Raw genomic sequence first — 16,126 nt, forward strand, 5'->3', positions numbered from 1 at the left:
TTCATTGTGGCAGAATTTCCACACATACATTCTAACATACAGATATGCATTGAGAATACTAATTACTGGCATGCTTTAAAAGGTAAAATAAAAGACCGAGAGAACGTACCAGTTGAAGACTCTTTTTCACAAGACTCGGTCCAACCGTGAACGAATTCCTCTCGCTCCTTCTCGTCCAGCAAGCAATCACCTAGCACCACCACGGTCGTCTACATGAACATCAACGCACGAACAAAAGGCAACGGGGACGACACCACCACTCGAAGCCTTCAGTATTCTTGGAGTGAGAATCTAAAGGGTAGACTTTGATGGAATTGGTAGAGGGGAGGAGGAAAAGCAATCGTGTACTACGAGCAAGCAAGTGGGAGAAAATGGAGACTATCGTATAGTCGAGTGCTTAATCGTTTAGATCGGGGCACACGATCGTGTAGTAAAAGCTAAGTGATCGTCTATGAAAAAGGTAAGCGATCGTTTAGTTACGTCAGACGCTAAACGATCGTCTAGTAAAGGTAAATGATCGTTTAGTTAATCGCGGGCGATCGTTTAGGAAACTCGGGTGTGCGATCGTTTAGTTAGGTGGGCGCTTTCGTATAAGCACTCAACACTAAACGATACAATACTTTCAAACTGTGAGCGATTTAGTGTGTCTTATGCAAAAATGAAAATTATTTTCATTTTATTGTTTAGTTACTAAAACTGAATTGAACTTCCCTATATTGCACGAATTCGGAGAAAACTTCGGTCAATTATCTCATAACGGCCCAATTATTAAAATAATGAATATAATCATATTATATTTTTAACCTATAGTTTGATATCATATATCAACTATAGTGTTTTCTCCTCTACTTGATATGAATTATATTCATATCCAATTTTCTCCAAAAGAATGTATCTTATACATTTAGTCAATCATATTATATATAAATAACCAATTCAATTATATCATATATAATCGAACTCCCCCTTGTCAATTTGAATATTTGAAACTGACCTAAAAACTTATTCTCAACTTGTATCCAAGCTACCAAGGGGGCCTTATGGACTTATGGCTTGAAGCTCCAACGGTACGTGAATAGCTAACTAAACTCTTTAGCCACGAGATCCACCATCCGTTAACTGCCAGACATTCCACTAAAGACCGACAGCTGAACACTTCTTACCACAGATATATTTATGTGCCCATCGGATATAACCAACCATGAGTAAGTAAAACTGGGCTAATTTATCGTTTTTCCCCTGTAGTTATATTTCACTCCTTAATACCACTGATCCCTCCAATGAACAATACAACATAGTCCAACTATGTGTGAACACCTCTCAGGCCATAAGAAGGTATGTGGCGTCACATCGTTCAAGCCCTGAAATCAACTCTTAAGGGAGCTATCTATCTACTTGTCCCTACTTCGGGAAAGAAGTGAATTTCATATTGTGTAACTGAGTTCCCAGCTCCCAAATCAGACGAATCCCCAAAGTGGTAGGTTTGAGATGGCGGCCTGGTCACTCGCACCCATGCAAATCAAATGACCGCCCTCAATTGAGATCATGTTACCTATGGTCATCCTAGTGAAGTGAAATCTCTATCATGAACGGTGTGACGTTAAGACTTCGTGGTAAGGTCTTATACAAACTCTTTGTATAGGATGCCCCCGCTCGCATGTCCCCTACACAAATGATCAGGATCAGATCATCTGTGATAAGTCACAACACTTGTAACTATTCCACAAAGCGGGTCGCATCCTTAACGTTACCAGAATAAGGTTTCTTTCCTATATCCATATACTAAAGACCATTTTGGTTACTACTTAAGACATGATCCACTTGTAAGTCACCACATATATGCTTAAGTTACATAAAAACAACCAGGGATTTTAGTTTATTGGTTTGTGGTAAAGTAAATAAAACATCCAACTGAGCAAAATCAAGAAGTGAAGTAAATATCATATATTATACATCACAAGCCTTTGTACAAACTACAGGACACGAGACTTTAAAACGTCAACCCCAACAGTTATGGTGTGCAATTTGAAAGAACAATGATTTTCGTATCTAAGGTCAATAAATTGTGTGGTGGAATTTCTCGTTTGATTGTCTTATGGAATTTCTTGTTTGGTTGTTTGGTGACATTTCTTGTTTGATTTTCATATCTAAGCCAAACAGAATCTAACTCATGTGGTGGCATTTCTGCTTATGTCTTGGTAGCCAAACAGAATCCAACTTAGTTTTCCATTTTTCATTTTCTATTTGAGATGGTGACTGATTGGCTTTTGATCTGTCGTTATAATTGTTTTTCCATAATTGATGGTTAATATTAACCTCCTCCATTTTAGAGTTTTTTTTACTATTCATAGAATTTTAGTCTCATTTACTTTGATAGTAAGAAGTTTTATCTCTATTTTTCCTTTTATAGATACCATCACAATGAGCTTAAGCAAGAGTAATGATTCCAATAATGATGTTGCTGTGATGTCACCACCACCACGAAAAGATGAAAGTGAGGAGACAGTTTCAAAACATGCAAATGGAAGAAAGAAGAAAATTCCATCTATAGTATGGGATCACTTTACTAAATGTTCTAAATATAGTGATGATGGTCCACATGCTAAATGTAACTATCGTGGTATGGTGTATGCATGTCATCCTAGAAGGAATAGAAATTCAACTATGAGAATGCATATTGAAAACTATTGTAAAAAAAACCTTATCGGATTAAGAAGTGTAAGTTAGACGTAACACAGAGTAAGTTGGTCGTTAAGAAGAATGAGAGTATTGGAGATAGTTCACATTCATCCGTTAGTTATAAGTTGATTACTATTGAGAGTGTTCGAAAACTACTTGTTGAGATGATTGTAATAGATGAGTGCCATTTTAATTCGTGGAAAACCAAGGATTTAAGAGGTTTGTGAATGAGACTTTGACGTTAGTAGAACCTAATTTTTTCTTCCTTCTCGAAAAACAATTGCTAGGGATATTTTAGGAATATATGATAGTATGAAAGAGAAATTGAAAGACATTTTTGTGAATCAAGGATATAGAGTGTCACTCACAATTGATATGTGGTCATCAATTCAAAATATGAACTTTTTGGTTTTGACTGCACACTTTATTAATAAAGATTAGAAATTACATAAGAGAATTCTTAATTTCACCCAAATTGAGAATCATAGAGGGGAGGCGATAGGAAAAGAGGTTGTGAAATATCTAAAACAGTGGGGTATTGAAAGAGTTATGACATTAACAGTTGATAATGTTTCGTCAAATGATACTGCCATTGTTTATTTGAAGAAGTGTTTTAAGCATGGGTTGGTGTTAGATGGTGAGTTCTTGCATGTTCAATGTTGTGCACATATATTGAACTTAATTGTATGTGATGGCCTAAAAGATATTAATGATTCATTGGTTCGAATTCGAGATGTCGTGAGGTTTGTTAGACCTTCTCCTGCTCGACTTGCCACATTTAAGAAGTGTATCAAAGAGGAGAACATAGATAGTAAAAGTATGTTGTGTCTTGATGTTCTAACTAGATGGAATTCTACTTATTTGATGCCTAAGACAGTTGTAAAATTTGAAAAGGCATTTGAAGGGTTAGAAGACTACGACACAGTCTACATGAATGTGGAGGAAAAACCAACCACTAGGGATTGGGAAATTGCGAGAATATTTACCAAGTAACTATTAGGCTTTCAGGGTCTTTGTATGTTACTTCCAATACAGTCTTCCATGAGATTAGTATTGTTCATAATTACATAAAAAAAATATTAAAGTGCAATTGGTCTTAATGATGTGTTTTTGCAAGAAATGGCAACGAAAATGCAAGAAAAGTTTGACAAGTATTGGGGAAAAAATATAGAACAAATTTATTCTTGTATGTTGTCTTCGTTTTGAACCCTCATTATAAGATGAAATTTCTTTTGCATTGCCTAAATCAATTATTTGATGTTGATGCGGCAAATCGGTAGGAAGTAAGGTAGAGGATGTTTTGAGAGCATTGTTCAATGAATACAATTTGTCACTATCAGTTGCTAATAAGGGTCAATTTTCATGTACCACTAAAAGTTCTCCATTTAGTACTACAAGTGCAAGTACTTCAAAGGTTTTTTGTTTTGATTTTGAAGATTTGGATGAAGGTGATTCACAAAGTGTGGATTCAGAAGTTAATATTTACTTACTGGAGCCTTGTGTTAAACGTGAGGATAACTTTGATATTTTAGATTGGTGGAAGGAGAATTCTTCTAGATATAAGATTCTTAGCAAAATTGCATGAGATCTTTTAGCAGTTCCATTATCCACAGTTGCTTCTGAGTCTGCATTTAGCACTAGTGGGAGAGTAATTGATCCTTTTCGTACATCATTATCTCCAACCACTATTGAGGCACTTGTATGTGCACAAAACTGGTTACGTTCTGAACAAATTAACATTTGTTTACGATAATACTTGGAGGAAATTGCAGATGAAGAGGAAGGTCCGTATATTCTAAACATATTTATATATTTTTTAAATATATTTATTCATATATTTTTTTTATAGTAACTACTAACAAGTTTATAATTTTTTTCTTAGTCTTCATAACGGGATTAAACGAAGCGGAAAATGCAAAAAACAAGGAGAATGAGTTTGATGTGACAAATAATGGGAAGAATGTGAAGAAGACCAACATGAAAGGCAAATGAACAAATTTGAGAATAATGATTGACAAGAGAACAAATTTGTTTATATTGATTGAACTTTTGGAATATGTTACTGTGTTATTATTAAGTGTTTGGCTTGTTATTTGTTTTTATGTGATCTAAACTTTGAAGGTAGTTGTTTGAAATTTGTGTATTGTGTATTTTGTAGACCTTTTTAGTTTTTAACTTTTTATTGTAGTCATCTGGACATGTTCTTATTGTGGATTGTATTTAAATTATGTTTATAAAAATTTGTAAAATAAAAAAAGAGAATATACAAATTTCAAGAAAAATGAAGAAGGAAAATAAAAGGCAAGAGAAAGTGGAAGGAAGAAGGAAAATAAAAGGCAAAAGGAACAAAAAAAAGTTTAAAAATAGAAAGAAAAAAGAAACCGAACTACACAAATGGTGCGATTCGGTTTTATATATAAGGGAATTCAGTTCGGTCAAACCAAACCGAATCGAACAACAACTCTTTTTTCCGGGATCAAGAGCAACCCTTACAATAGTTTGAAAAAATAAAGAGCACACTTGACAAACTCTCTAAATAGGGTGGATATACAAATTTGCACTCAATGAATCAATCCTCACAATATAAAATATCTCTTGAGAAAAAGATAAAAAGAAGAAAATTGAAGCTTGGAGAGAAAGCAACGATGGTGGCTTAATGAGTTATGGAGGATTAAAAATAATAAAAGTTGTTGTCGTGATTTGGAAAAGAAGATAAGTTTAAATATAGAGGAAAATTATTGAAAATCACAATTAATGTGGTTCATAGGATTTTGGAAAAGAAAAATTAATGGTCGAGATTTTAAACTCAACTAGCCATTAGATACAAACAAAAAAATAATATAATATTATATATCTTTTTAAATTTCTTTCTTTAAAAACTCACAAAAAATCAAAAGTCCAGTATGTGTCAAAACTAGCAGTTAGAAACAAATATAACATAATATTAAATTCATTTTCTTTTTAAAAGCAATCAAAAAATCAAAAGTCCACCGTGTGTCACTTCTCCATTGTTCCAAGTGGTACGTTTTAGTTAGTCCACTTCGATGAGAAAAATTCTGCAACATCATCAACTCGAGTTTTCCCCATTAAGTTTGCTTTGATCATATCTTCGTTTGAGGTCTAACTTAGGTGATTTAACATTAGAACCATTGTTCTAAGCTCTACACAATGGATACTTCAAAATACTTAAATTATTAATAAATAAAAGCAGGTTTGTTGTCATCCAAATATTAATTAATTACTTAATTAAAATTAATTAATTCGGGATTAATGGCCAAAAAGCCAACAACTCCAAAGAGCTAGATGTGTGGGATCTAATACCTTGGAAAAGGGAATGAAAGGTAGAGGAATATTCTTGAGAGAATAGAGAGCATGAGAAAGTAGAGACTAAATTTTCTTTTCACTAAAGGAAAAACTCTTACCCTAAATGGGTTATAATGATGTATTTATAGGGAGAGGGTAAACCTTTCTCCAAGCTTTTTCCATTTTCCATCATTTGATTAATTAACTATAAATTAATCAACTAATATGTACATTAAATAATTATATATTAAATCATATTTAATATACAGTGAATTAAATATCACATATACTAACGTCCATAGTGTTTGTACTATTGATCTCGAGGTTTGAGGTTTGATTCCCCTACTCCACACTTTAATTACAATACCTTTCAATATATATATATATATATTAGACTTATTATTTACCTATTCTAAAAAAACAACTATATAATAAATCCTATTTAATATAGGATTAATTAATTAACATATAATTGTCACATATTTATATGTATACATTTCTTTATGAATCCAATTCATGTGAATGTAATGTTCGAATATCATTCAAATACATCTCTCTTATGGAGTTTGGATTATAGATCATATCTATAATTAATCATATTCTATGATGTATTAGAATACACTATATATTAATCATATTAATATAAAATTTCTTTAAGTAAATTTAACAATTCAAATCATTCCTCATTACTATTTTTAGCGAGCTAACAGGGGAACCTTATGAACCCGCAGATTAGAAACTCCAATGATATGAGCTTAATTAATTAAACTCTTTAATTAATTTAGTCTATGTTTATTAACTACCAGATGCTTTGTTAAGGTTCTGACCCATTGTACGAGTTTTCTGTGAAGGTTTCAGGATGAGGGTTTCGTGCTCCAAATTAGCTCTATTCCCAAAATCTTCTAGCGCCAGATGCTTTGTTAAGGTTCTGACCCATTGTATTTGTTTCGGGTCAATCCAAGGATGAAAAGTATGCGCACAAAAATTGACGTCCAGGGGCACCATTGTCGGGAGCAAAAGCCGTCAAACACAAAAAGCTCCTAGAATGGGAGATCCCTCTCCAACGCCACTGAACTAGATTCGCCTCGATCATCTGGGCCCATTTCGGTGACAAAGAGAAAGTGGTACGAATTTTGTGAGTTTAGGATTACGATTTCTTGGTGATGGTTTCAGGATGAAGGTTTCGTGCTTGAAATGAGCTTCGTTCCCAAAATCCTCTGGTGTCAGGTGTTTTGTTAAGGTTTTGATCCACTGTGATTGTTTCAGAAAAAATTGAGATGGAAAGTTCACGCATGAAAATTGAAGTTCAGGGGCACTCTAGTTTGGAGATGAAGCCATCAAGGCACGAAAAGCTCCTAGAAAGGAAAATCCCTCTCAAACGCCACTCAACTAGATGCCCTCGATTATTTGGGGCCATTTTGGTTGCAAAGAAAATATGACACAGATCTCATAGGTTTAAGGTTACGGTTTCTAGGAACGGTTTTGAGCTGAGTGTTTCATGCTAGAAATGAGCACCATTCCCAAATTCCTATCGAGGTGTTTTTTAAGGTTCTGACCCACTATGTTCGTCTTAGGCCAATTCTGGGATGAAAAGTTCACACATGAAAATTGACATCTGAGACACCCCGGTCGGGAGTAGAGGTCGCGGGGCACGAAAAGTGCTCGGAACAGGAAATCCCTCTCCAACACCACTCAACTAGATGCTCTTAATCATCTGGGCGGATTTCACTTGCAAAGAAAAAGTGGCACAAAATTCGTGGGCTTATGGTTATGGTTTCTAGGTGACCTTTCAAGATGAGGGTTTCCTGCTCGAAATGAGCCCCATTCTCAAATTCCTCTGACACTAGGTGTTTTTTTTTAAGTTTTTGATCCACTCTATTTGTTTCAAGCCAATTCCGGAATGGAAAGTATGTGCACGAGAATTGACGTTCAAGTTCTTTGCCATTGAAATGGGCCCAGATAATCGAAGGCATCTAGTTGAGTGGCGCTAGAGAGGGGTTTCCTATTTTGGGCACTTTTCGTGCCCCGATGACTTCTACTCCTGACCAAGGTGTCCCTAGACGTCAATTTTCGTACGCGAACTTTTCATCCCATAATTGGCCCGAAACGAACATAGTAACTTAGAACCTTAATAAAACACCCAGGACTGGAAGATTTTGGGAACAATGCTCATTTTGAGCACGAAACCCTTATCCAAAAGCCGTAACCCTAAACCCACGAAATTCATGTCACTTTTTCTTTGCCATCAAAATGGGCTCAGATGATCAAAGGCATCTAGTTGAGTGGCGTTGGAGAGGGATTTTCCATTCTAGGTGCTTTCCGTGTCTCGACGACTTTTGCTCCCGACCGGGGTGCCTTTGAACATAAATTTTCGTGCACGAACTTTCTGTCCCAGAGTTGGCCCAAAATGAACACAGTAGGTCAAAACTTTAACAAAACATCTGGTGCCGAAAGAATTTTGGGAACAAAGTTCATTTTGAGCACTAAACCATCATCTCAAAATTGTCACCCAGAAACCGTACCATTAAAGCCATGAAATCCGTGTCACTATTTCTTTGCCACCAAAATGGGCCCAAATGATCGAGGGCATCTAGTTGAGTGGTGCTGGAGAGGGATTTCTCATTCTAGGCACTTTCCGTGCCCCCACGGCTTCTATTCCCGATCAGGATGATCCTCGACGTCAATTTTCATGTGCGGACTTTTTGTCCTATATTTGACCCGAAATGAATATTGTGGGTCAGAACCTTAATAAAACACCTAATGTTGGAGGATTTTGGCAATGGAGCTTATTTCGAGCACGAAACCCCATCCTGAAATTGTAACCTTAAACCTATGAAATTCATGCCACATTTTTGTTGGCACCGAAATAGGCCTAGATGATCGAGAGCATCTAGTTGAGTGGCGTTGGAGACAGATTTCATGTTCCGAAAACTTTTTGTGCCCTGACGGCTTCTGCTCCCTATAAGGGTGCCCTTGGACATTAATTTTAATGATTGAACTTTCCATCTTGGAGTTTGCCGAAACAAACATGGTGGGTCAAAACCTTAATAAAACACATGGGACTGGAGGATTATGGGAATGGAGCTCATTTCAAGCAAGAAACATTCATCTCAAACCGTCCTCCAAAAACCATAACCCTAAACCCACGAGATCCGTGCCATTTTTACTTAGCCAGCGAAATGGGCCTAGATAATCGAGGGCATCTAGTTAAGTGGCATTGGAAAGGGATTTTCCGTTATGGGCACTTTCCGTGCCTTGATGACTCTTGCTCACAACCGAGTGCCTTTGGACGTCAATTTTCATGCATTAACTTTCCACCCCGGAATTGGCTCGAAACGAACACAATGGGTAAGAAGCTTAACAAAATATCTACCGTATGAGAGGGATTTCCTGTTCTGGGCGCTTTTCGTGCCCTTATGGCTTTTACTCCCAATGGGGTGCCTCTAGACGTTAATTTTCCTGTCCGAACTTTCCATCCAGGAATTGGCCAAGAAGGAACACAGTGGGTCTGAACCTTAATAAAATACCTGACTCTAGAAGATTTCGGGAATGGAGCTCGTTTCAAGCATGAAACTCTCATCTCAAAACCGTCACCTTGAAAACATAAGCCTAAACGCACGAAATCCATGTCACTTTTTCTTTGCCACTAAAATGGGCCCAGATGATTGAGGGGCATAAAATTGAGTGGCGTTGGAGTGGGATTTCTCATTCCGGCCGCTTTTCGTGTCCTGATGGCTTCTGCTTCTGATCGAAGTTCCCAAAATCCTTTGGTAGTAGGTGTTTTGTAAGGTTCTGACCCACTGTGTTCGTTTCATGCCAATTCCAAGATGAAAAGTTCACACGTGAAATTTTATGTCCAAAGGCACCCTGGTTAGAAATAGAAACCATCGAGGCACGAAAAGCACTCGAAATGGGAAATCCCTATCGAACGTCATTAATTAGATGTCTTTGATCGTCTGGGCGCAATTCACTGGCAAAGAAAAAGTGGCACAGATTTCGTGGGTTTAGGGTTACAGTTTCTAAATGATGGTTTTGGGATGAGGTTTTCGTGCTCGAAATAAGCTCTGTTCCCAAAATCCTCTAGTGTCAGGTGTTTTGTTATGATTCTGACCCACTGTGTTCGTTACAGACCAATTCTAGGACAAAAAGTTTGTGCACGAAAATTGACTTCCAAGTGCACCCTAATCGAGAACATAAGCCATCGGGGCATGAAAAGCGCTCGGAACAAGAAGTTCCTCTCCAACGCCACTCAACTAGATGGCCTAGATCTTCTAGCCCAACTCGGTGACAAAGAAAAGTGGCACAGATTTCGTGAATTGAGGTTTACGATTTCTGGGTGACAGTTTTGAGATTAGGGTTTAATGCTCGAAATGAGCTCCATTCCCAAAATTCTCTTACACGAGGTGTTTTATTAAGGTTCTAACCCATTGTGTTCGTTTTGGACCAATTTTGGGACGGAAAGTTCGCGCATGAAAATTGACATTTAGAGGCACCCTAGTCGAGAGCAAAAGGCTTTAGGGCATGAAAAGCATTAGAAATGCAAAATCCCTCTTCAACGCCACTCAACTAGATGCCCTCGATCATATGGACCTATTTTGGCAGCAAAAAATAATGGCATGGATTTCGTAGGTTTAGAGTTACCGTTTCGAGATGAGGGTTTCATGCTTGAAACGTTCTTCGTTCCCCAAATCCTTCGACGCTGGTTTTTTTTGTTAAGATTTTGACCCACTATGTTTGTTTTAGGCTAATTCCGAGACGAAAATTTCGCGCAGGAAAATTGACATCCAGGGGCACCCCCGTCAAGAGCAAAAGCCGTCAGGGCATGAAAAACGCCCTGAACGGTGGAGGTTCTGTGTTCAAGCCCCTGCAATATTATCTACTCCCCATTTGATATTGATTTTCACTAGTTGGGTCTTCTTCATATTTCAAGCCCACAAGTGATGGGGCAATCGTTGATTTAAGATGGTGTAGAGTAGGTAAAGATCTTATATTCAAGTTCCTGTAATCGTTGTTGAGCCATCTTCATATTTCAAGCCCATAAGTGATAGAGAGTATTAGATGATATAACTAAATTTGCCTTTACTCACGTGTTTAAGCTTTTGAGTCAATTAGTGATTTAAAATGGTATAAGAGCATGTTGATTCAGGATTTATGTATTCAAGCCCCTGCATTATTGTTTCCTCCCCCATTGAATATTAATTTATACTTGTTTGGCCCTTCTTCATATTTCAAGCCCACAAGTAAGGGGGTATCAGATATTATAATTAAATTTACCTTCACCTATTAACTTAAATTTTTTGGTCAATCGATGATTTAAGAAAATAATTTCAAGGAATAAATCATACAATCGTTTTTCAATAATATATGGAATTGGTGAATCGAACATCTGATTTTGAACTGGATAATCAAATACTATGTTAGTTAAACTATATTCATGTTGACACATAAAAGAGTTTATGAAACTATAATAATAAATTGTCCTCATTCATCTTAATTTCTATTATATTATATAAATGAAAGATAATTTAAATTTGGGTATCGTAGATGACAGTGACCACAATGTCATTCAAATTTTCTACTTCTACATAAGAACTACCCCAAGAATCATTAATAACGCTTAAAAAATATTTTGATTCCTAATTTTTATATGTATAAGTAACCATTTAGTTTCTAAATTAAATTTGTAGTAATATAGTCTTTGGACTTTAATAATTAATCTTATAGTTTTTATACTTTAAAATGTGTAATAATTTAGTTCTTATCACGAAAAATCTCATCAAAACCAAGCGTCAATTTTTTAATAGCGTAATCTTTATAGTTTTAAACAAAATTTAATCCCTAATCAAATTATCGATCTATATGAAAATTTATTAAATTTTACAGATACTTTTTTTTTATGACAATGACTAAATTGTTACAAATTCTAAACTTCATTGATTAAATTATCACAAATTTAACAGTAGATAAATTTTAAAATTTATGGACTGAATTGTTACTTCCTTATAAATTTGGAGACTAAAAATATTTTTAACTCGTTATTAATAACCTGCCATATTTTTAAATACCATAAATAGTTGTTGTCAAAAGTCTTAAAACTAATTAATAAGATTCAATGACTCATTTAATACAATATTTGTAATTTTTCAAAATAAAAAACTAATGTTTATGTCATTTGTAGTTCTTCAAATAGAAAAAAGGAAAAAATTAATAATTGTGTGACTAAACTTTTTTGTAATGTTATCTTTTTCTTTTCCTTTTCTTTTTTATTTAATTTTTTGTTTGGATTTTAGGAAGGTGTTTTATGGGGATGTTTTTATTTATTTATTTGTAAAATTTGGAATTCTTGTAGCCAATATGGTTGAAATCTTTAAATCCAGAATTAAAATCCTCATTATTTCAAATCAATCAATTAATCAGGATTAATATTGGTCAAAATAAAATCAAGCACTTGCAATTGGCAAAGTATTGTGTAATATAGATGTAGTTCTTTTTTTTTTTTCTTTTTTTTTCTTTTTTTTTTTTTTTTAAAGATATTTGAGAAGTACAATAAATTATTTTATTATATTTTGACATTTTTATATGTTATATGTCTAAATAGTTTATTTAGATTGTTTTCTCCCTTTGGTGGGCCACTAGACAATTTTAGTTAAATAATAATAATAATAATAAAGTACATTTGTAGGAAATCTTTGGTTAAAAAAAAAAATTCTCTTGTCAAAATCACTTTTTGTTAAAATGATGACGTTTAATATGAATTAAAATTAATTTTAGAAAAATCTAAAATAATTTTAAATTAATTTTGGAAGAATTAGTTTATAGGTAATTTTTTAAAGTGATTGATCGAGAATCGATCCGAAAATGACTATCTATTAGTTTTTGTTAAAATATTGTTTGGTTAACTATGTGTGAAATCATTTTCTTAAATATTAAATACTGAAACAAAATATGAAAAATATTGTTTGTCATTAAATTGATAATAAGATAAACAATTATATATATATATTGAATTTTCTTTCACTATCTATTATAAGCATCCACCTTACGCAAAATATCAATCATACATATAATAATTTAACAATAAAATAAATAGAGATAGATATTTAACATAATTATTTAGGTCCCGTTTAGTAATTATTAGGTTTTTTGTTTTTATTTTTTTAAAACAAAACCTATTTCATCTACATTTCTTACAATATTTTGTGTTTTTCTTAAATACAATGGTTGCATTCTTAGCCAAATTTAAAAAACAAAAATAATTTTTTGAAAACTACTAATTTTTTAAACCATTCGTAAAAAGTAGATGACAAAGTAAGAAATTTGGGGTGGAAGTAGTGTTCATAAACTTAATTATTAAAAACAAAAACAAAAAGCAAAATGATTTTAGTTAAATAATAATTTCTCAAATAGAAAATGGTTTTAATGTGTGGAAATTAAAAGATTCAAACTTTTAACGATTTGGTAAAAAAATATATGTTTTAAATGATTAAGTAGGATTCGGATTAGCTTTTTAATTGACTTGTATTTTCTCTTTCTTTTAAATTTATGTCAAATTATTAATAACCATTCCATGTAATTTTATCAATATAGTATCAACATTCATCGGTGATGGGATTCTAAGATTAAAATATTAAAACATATGAGACAAAATTTATATTTTTAAACAATAAGAAGAAAATAAAAAATAGGACTGAAAAAGAAGAGAGCATAAAAGACATATTCTACATTTTTTCTTAAATTTTTTCTCTTATTATTTAGGTTTGGGCTTGGCCCAAAAAGAAGATTACTCTGATCATCAACAGACCGGCCCAAAAGATCAAAGTACAGATGAAATTGTAATTTTACCGCGATGTTGCATAACAAACTGTCTCTAAAATTTAAAAAATATTTAGTTACTTTCCAAACTTGAGTTTTAAAAAGCATTTAATAGGTTCTATAATTTTGAGATTTTTGTTAGCATAATGTGAAATTACCACTTTGACCTAATAATGCACGGGACAGGAGTGAAGGTCTCGCTCTCATTTCTCACGTCTCGCTTCTTCTATCATTTTCTCAATTTGCTTTTCTATGATCAGAAATCTTTTCGCTCCTCGATTCATGTTTGCTCTCTTTATATCTAAAAAAAAAAATGGTAGATTGAGCTTGAAGAAAAAGAAGAAGAATCGAAAGAATCGATTGAAGAAGAAGAAAAAGTTGGTAGATTAAAGAAGAAGACTTGGATAATCGATTAGATTTTTTTTTTTTTAAGTTACAGATTAAAGAAGAAGTCCATGGAGATTTTAAAAAGCTCTCACAATCTGCAAATTGAAGAAAAAGAAAGAAGAAACTACAAATTGAGGGAGTGAGATCGAGAATCAAATAGCAAGGGGAGTGGCATTCTTGGGATCAAAGTGGTAATTTCACATACCACAAGCACAAGCAGAAGGCTAAAATTCCTTGGTTTTTAAACATTTGTTTAATTTTCATTTGGGACCCTGAAAAGGGACCATCCGTACAAAATCCCCAAACTTTCAATTATGTGTTAAATATGTCCTTAAATTTCTAATTTTGTGTTGAATAGACTTCTAACTTTTAATTACCTGACATACTAGACATAAAATTAAAAGTTTATTAGAGCCTTATTGGACATAAAAGTCAATTTCATATCTAATAGATTTGTTATTTTTTTTGAGCTTTGAATACGCCATAAATCTGTTTGATATAAAATTGAAGATGTTGGGATCTATTATATATTTTTAAAGTTCAGAGATCTATTAGACAAATATTAAAATTTTGGCTAAGAATTCAATCATTATATTCAATAAAGATGCAAATCATTATAAGAAATAAAGAATAAATAGACATATTTTTTAAAAACAAAAAACGAAATGGTTACAAACTAAACCTTAGTTTTTTATTTTCAAAAATCAAACATTTATCTTGGCCTCATTATTATTATAAAATTATTTCATTTTAGTTCCTATATTTACAAGTAGAATTCGAACTTCGAACCTCATGATAAAAAATATATGTCTTAATCGGTTGAGCTACAATTAAGTTGAAATGACTTATAAAATTCATATTTGTATATATATATATATACTCTTTTTTTAGTTCAACAATTACAAGATGGAAGATCGAAACATTAATTTTTGAGATGTTAATTAATGCCTTATGAATCACCGAAAATAGTTTGGACTTAATAATAATTAGGTCTTTTTTATCTTAAAAATCTTTTTTTTTTTTAATTTGGTCAAACTTCATAAATTATCTATATTATCATAAATCATTATTTTATGTCGAATACATTTTAAAATTTAGGGATCAAATTTATAATTTAATTATTTTTTTTTAAAAAAAACTTAAACTAAATTGGAGAATTAGGCTGGTAAGAAGAGTGGAAAAGAAAACAGGGTAATTAATTGCACATTTGCACCGCATTGGCCGCGGTCTTAAGTTTGACAAAGCTTACACGTTTTGTCTATGGAAGACTTTGAATACCAACACAGTCGCCAATTTTGAAATTTGGCCTTTCCTCTTGACAAATAAATACTAATTTTCGTTTGGTCTCTAATTTTCAAAATATTATATTTTAATTGTTACGTTTTTATCTTTGATATTTGAGTTTTATTTAATCGATTTGATCTTTAAATTTATTTTTCTCTAAATATTCACTCCATTATTTGACATTATTGATGTTTATTAATTCTCTTTAAACAATTCTAAAGTAAAAATTTTAAATTGATTTTAATAACGATTAAAAAATATTGAAACTTAACTAATTATTATTCTCTTAAATAAATTATTAGTCATTAACATTAAAAACTAAAAATGAGTATTTAGTGGTCAATAGATGAATCTTGAAACATCTGAATCAAAATAAAACAAAACTCAAATCTTAAAAGTGAAATTATAACATTTTGAAATATAGAAACTAAATTGAAATCAAATTCAAAATTTAATGACTACAAAACTAAGGAGCAAATGGAAACTAGATTTAAAATTCTGGATAAAATAAAATAGTTTTTTTTTTCCCTTTTAAATAAACAAAGAAAGAGAATTCTTTCCCTTTCTTTATCTTCCCAACTCCAAATATGTTCAAATAATTTTACATCTAGACCTAAAGGTCACCTTTTACAAACCATATTATTTTGAATTTAACATGTAA

This window comes from Benincasa hispida, chromosome 11, assembly GCF_009727055.1.
Source record: "Benincasa hispida cultivar B227 chromosome 11, ASM972705v1, whole genome shotgun sequence".
In the NCBI taxonomy this organism is placed as follows: domain Eukaryota; kingdom Viridiplantae; phylum Streptophyta; class Magnoliopsida; order Cucurbitales; family Cucurbitaceae; genus Benincasa; species Benincasa hispida.